This window comes from Anopheles coustani, chromosome 3 (assembly GCF_943734705.1).
Source record: "Anopheles coustani chromosome 3, idAnoCousDA_361_x.2, whole genome shotgun sequence".
Classification (NCBI taxonomy): Eukaryota; Metazoa; Arthropoda; class Insecta; order Diptera; family Culicidae; genus Anopheles; species Anopheles coustani.
In genome coordinates, this window is record NC_071288.1 from 75819677 (window position 1) to 75825548 (window position 5872).

At 39.5% G+C, this 5872-nt stretch overlaps 1 pseudogene; it reads left to right on the plus strand.

Annotated features, from left to right (window-relative positions):
• On the plus strand, positions 1-2388 carry LOC131266734 (uncharacterized; annotated as a pseudogene).
• The last annotated feature ends 3484 nt before the right edge of the window (positions 2389-5872 follow it).

The window sequence follows — 5872 nt, forward strand, 5'->3', positions numbered from 1 at the left end:
ATGGACAGAAGCCGCAAACGTGCTGTGGAGAAGCGAGCCGACGAATTACTGAAGGAGGTTAACGAGGAAATAGACGTCGAATGGGAATCCGGAAAATTTACAGAGCAGCTTCGCCTACCTCCGGGAGTATCAACGTTCCGATGGCCACTTGGTAAGTAAATTTTTTATAGTGCCAGTGAAGTGACCTAGCATAGGAAAACACTAGTGAAAAATTTTAAAAGAAACTAGGTAAATAAGCGCGGTTACAGGGGCCCATGATGATGTAAACATTTGCTTTAAAATTTTAAATTTAACTTACTTAACTTTGAAATTTAAAATTTTTAATCTACTAGATTAATCCAGTAAAGTTGTGGTAGATTCAGTAAATTAGAGCTTCAGTACAGTTAGAAGATTGAACTTGCATCGAACTGTGAGAGGATTATCGAAACCTCGGTTTTTGTTTATTATAATGTAACACTCAACGGACCGAACAAAGTCCCAATGATTATCTAAAACTACAACTAAAACTAAAACTAGTGTAGACGCACGTGATCAAACTTATAAAATTTCGGGTCCATTGTTAGGCGACGCTCAAAAGTATTAGCGTTATCAAAGAAATTGAAAGCGAAGTAATCTCTATTACAAGTATTACTCATAACGGTCATTTGAGCAAACTGACCATAACGCGTACTGTTAGAGGTAAATCATAGAAAATCCGTATTACGAAGCCGTCTACAAGGTGCGTTAAAGTTAAATACTTCTAGTAGGTTTGAGGCATCAATCTCACCCAGAATCAGATTACCCACAAACATTGCCTGTGCTATCAGTCGTTTTTTGAGTATTTGCAGTCCAAGAAGCAGGCAACGCGAGTTATACGAAGGGTATGAATTTCGCCAAGGTCGCCATCGTATTGCCATCCTCGTGATCTTTTTCCGGATGATTTCAATTCCATCGTGCGAATAGTCAAAGTGCGGGAACCAAATTACACAATTGAATTCAAGCGTAGAGCGAACTAAGCTAACATATAATGTTTCGAGACTCATTAGGTCATCAAACTCTTTGGCGTTGCTAATGACAAATTCCGTTTCCAGTTTAAAACCGTTTCGAAGGTTTCTATCGAGCAGGTTTCCTCAGGTTAACTGTGCATGCTGTAGAAATCGTTCCATTTTTTTTCCATACCTATGGCCAAAATTGAACTTTTTTACTATCATTCAACAAAAACGATTTCTAATTTCCTTTATTTATTTTTATTTTAGATGATGAGGATGATTCGAACTCGCACCAGATGGTAACGGACGCTGTAAATATTGTACAAAGTGTAAGTACTGGTAATGGTGGTAATGGTGGTAGTTTAAACGGTGGTGGTAATAGAATAGTTCAGGAAGATAATGTAGGAGCTAGCGAAGGAAATAGTGATAGGGAAAATAACAACCAAGTTAGAGTAGATAGCAATCATGAAGATGCAAGCGATGTTTACTGGGACAAAAAATATCACTTCCTCAATAACTTTGCTAGTTTCGAGGAAGCGTTAAGACATTTTTTAACTATTTCTTGCTTGTCCCGTGAACTAGCTAGCCTGCTCCTGGTGATGTGCTGGAAATTTCTTAAATTGAAATTTCCACGCGACTCACGAACATTCCTCCAAACTCCCACCAACGTCGGAAAGCAGTTAGCACCGATTGTTGGTGGAAACTTGTGGTATCAAGGGGTGGAGACGGTTCTAAGAAACTATTTTAGAGATATCATCCCGCAAGTATCACATTTTACCATCCAAGTGTCAGTCGACGGGCTTCCACTTTTTAAGAGCTCGGCTACTCAATTTTGGCCAGTTCTTATAAAAGTGGAAGAATTGCCAGACGCTCCGGTTATGCCCGTAGCTATTTTCTGCGGGCAAACAAAACCGGAGAGTGTCGAACAGTTTTTGCGGCCGTTTGTTCAGGAAATGAACATTCTTATGGAAAGAGGCTTGAAATTCGGCGATAAAGAAGTACATTTGTCCATAAGTGCATTTATCGCCGATTCTCCAGCACGGTCATACATAAAATCAGTGATGGGATTTTCCGCCAAGCATGGTTGCACAAAGTGTACCATCCTAGGAGTACACATCAAACCGGAAAATAAAGTTATCTTTGACTCCGTGCATGCCGAATTGCGTACGGACGCTGGCTTTCGGGCTAGAGAAGACAAGGACCACCATAAGGGAATACGGACACCTCTTGAAGACTTGAAAAATGTAGATATGATAGTCAATTTTCCAGTTAGTGACCGTCTCCATCTGATTGATCTGGGAGTTAGCCGCAAAATTCTCAAAGGGTTGCTTAACAACACCTTTGAGCGTTTTGGTCGGTGGTCCTCCCAACAGAAGGACGGCGTGTCTTCGTACATTTCGAATACACTGCTTCCTTCTGAGGTGAACCGACCATTTCGGTCCCTCGATCATGTCCCGCTTTGGAAAGGAACCGAGTATAGGTCCTTTCTTCATTATATCAGTGTTGTGGTCTACAGAGATTTTATGTATTTGGATGCATATAATCACTACTTGCTCTACTTTAGCGCTGTGACGATATTTTCATCATCGGCACATAAACGCTATTGGCCATTAGCGGGAAGACTCCTTACAAAATTTGTTAAGGAGTTTAAGACCCACTATAGTCGATCCCATTTGACAAGCAATGTCCACAATCTCCATCACGTGCATGGAGACGTTGTGGTACATGGACCGCTTGATAATTTTTCAGCGTATTGCTTTGAGAACCATTTACAACACCTCAAACGCTGTGTGAAATCGGGAGCGAGATGTTTGGAGCAAGTGGCAGTACGAACGCATCTATATGCATCAATTCATACTGCCGCTTGCCAGAAACCAAAGTTTCCTATCTTGAAGCCGAAGGGTGCTGGGGTGCACGTAACAGCCGATTTCGTCCTTTTGCCAAATGAGAAAGATCAATGGTTTTTGACCAGATCCAATGGCATAGTTAAGTTTTTGGAAGCGAAAAAAAATAATACGCGCGTCTTTTTGCTTGGAAACCAGTACACTGCTCAGACGGAGATGTATGAAATCAATACGGAGGACGAGGCTGGACCTATCCAGTTATCGTCCTCCTGTATGAAACTTTTTCAAGTTCATAAAAACACTCCGTCTCGGCGGGTGGTAGTACCCCTTTCATCTATACTTTGTAAATTAGTTTATATTCCCTTACCTGCTCGCTCTCTTTCCCGCTATCCTGTCAACCCTACTCTATCACCTTCTGAATTCTTTGCTTTCATTCCTTTACTACATACTTTTATGCCTGACTAACAAATTTTACTAACCCTTTTCATGAATTTGTAATTGCAACTACCACCTTCGTACTGGTTATTCGCTACCCGAGACGTGGGACGACTGCTTTTGCCGCTTTGATGCCCCCACAGTGATTTGTTTGATCGTTTGGAATTAGAAATTCATTATGATCAAGTCACTGTGGATAAGGGCCCTGCGGGTGACCATGCAAAACTGGCTGAAATCCCATCCATTGTAGATAGATGTACATATTAGGATAAATGTATATAGTAGTATTTATTATAAAAAATAAATTAGTAAATGTATATAGTAGTGTAGTGCTATTGAATTTAAAACTAAAATAGTTTATGGGTATAATGATGACCGTGCTGATTTCAAGTCTCTGGCGGCCGCTGCGTCTTCATGATAGGAGGGATCTAGGAGTGTATAGGATTTTTTTAATAGGGCAAACATCCACTAACAATACTAACATTTTTTTCTTTAAAATATATATCTTGTGGTGGCGGAATTAAGGTTGCAATTAATAAAATTTGAATTAAATCTGTAAACAAACTAACTCTTGGATTTGGGATACTTTGGTGGAATGTTTTAAACTAATAGCATGTACATATATGGTGAAGGTATTAAGTATAATACGTAAATGTTGATGATGATGTTGAATTTAATTAAAAAAAAACGGAAGTGAATAGCCCTGAGCATCGCGCGCGTTAGCGTGGTATTAGATGTATTTTCTAACACCCGCTCGTATAAATTTGATTTCAATCGTTCGGCTCAGAGCTATGCATGGGTTTGTGGAGGGCATCATCAACATTTACTTACTAATAATAACCTGTAAGTAAACTAACTCTTGGATTTTGGAGGAATGTTTCGAACTATATGGTGGAGGTATTAAGTTTCATAAATAAATGTTGATGATGATTTGTTTTGATGATGATGTTAAATTAATTTTAGTAACGGAAGTGAATAGCCCTGAGCATCGCGCGCGTTAGCGAGGTATTAGATGCATTTTCTAACACCCGCTCGTATAAATTTGATTTCAATCGTTCGGCTCAGAGCTATGCATGGGTATGTGGAGGGCATCATCAACATTTACTTACCATTAAAACTAAAAGAGAACTATTTTAATTTCGAATGATTAAAATGAATTAAATATACTTTATACTTAATAAGTCAAGTTCGCTAACTTTTATAATTCCATCTAACTATTTACATAACAATGTGTATTATTTTATCATGATTATAATAACTAACTTAACTTTCTAACTCCTAACTACTTTACAATAATTTGTTTTTCATTGTTTGAATGCTTTTTTTACTCTAGTTTTTCGGATGAACGCTTGGAGCCTTTAACGTATGGCGTTTTTATGCCCTTATTCCCTTTAAGCAAGTGGTTCTTTGCGTTCCTCAACTTTTTCGTAATTAGTGCCTTTACCGCAGCCTCATGCGTGCCCTCGCCTCCAACAACTTGCAGTAATTTTACAATGTTTCCGTATATGCAAAAGGGCACTTTACCTTTTGCACCTTTTGCAGTGTATCCGGACCACGAACACTGCGTTGCAAACTGTGGGTCAACCAAAAGATGGTACGCATAATTCATGCGGTACTCCGAACGTACCTCGCGCGGATCAATCTTGGAAGCCAACCAAGCCAAGACTGCCGAGAAATAATCTTCATCGAACAGTTTGGCGTTGCAGGCTTCCAACATTTCCCCGCTCGAAATGCATTCGAAGTTGAAGGCTAACGATCTGGAGGTTGAAGGTCCTGGTGAAGCCTGCGCAACCACCAAATCGTCAACCTTCGCATAAATCATACGCACCATCCTCTGAGTTGTATAAATTCCTTTGGAATTTGCTAACGCCACATTATGCAACGCAGTGCAGTGGCCCGGACACGGAATCGTCGTGCTAAAAATGAAAACAAAACAATAATCAACAATTTATTTTCGGTTGTAGTTTTTAACATACCTCTTTCGTTCATCCCCAGGCTTTGGGTTACTGGAGGCCTCATCACGCAGCTTATTATTATTACAATCCATTTCTACAAAAACACAACTATTTACTTATTACATTTTAACTTCACGTGAAAGTACTTTCATTATTTATACTGCTTACCTAGTCCGGGTGATCGTTCGATTTATTGGAGTTGATTGGTTGATGTCCTCTCGATTATGGCAAATTAAACTCTAAATCCAATTATCACGCTTAATAAAATGTTAACTATATGAAAATACTTTAAAAACATGTGTATTTTTTACATTTCGAAAGTATCGATTTTGACCGTATTTACTTTCACCGATCCGCATTGGCATACTGCAGTTCAGTGTTGACAGCTTCAGCTGTCAGACTTCATTTTAGTGATGGCTGCCGGGAACGCGTGAAGTGCATGGAGTGTTGTGAAAATAATGCGGGTGTTTTTTTGCTTGATTTTGCTGCACCGAGCAAATTTTAACGAGTGATTATTAATTTTATGTTGTGTTAGTTGCATGTTTCAGCGTTTTTAAGGTGAAAAGATGGGTGGGAAATATCAGTGCAGTCCAGTGTTGACATCGCTGTGCTTCCCTTTCGCAGGCTACTGCTGCCGCTTGGATCTGATATTTCTATCGGTCCCATCGAT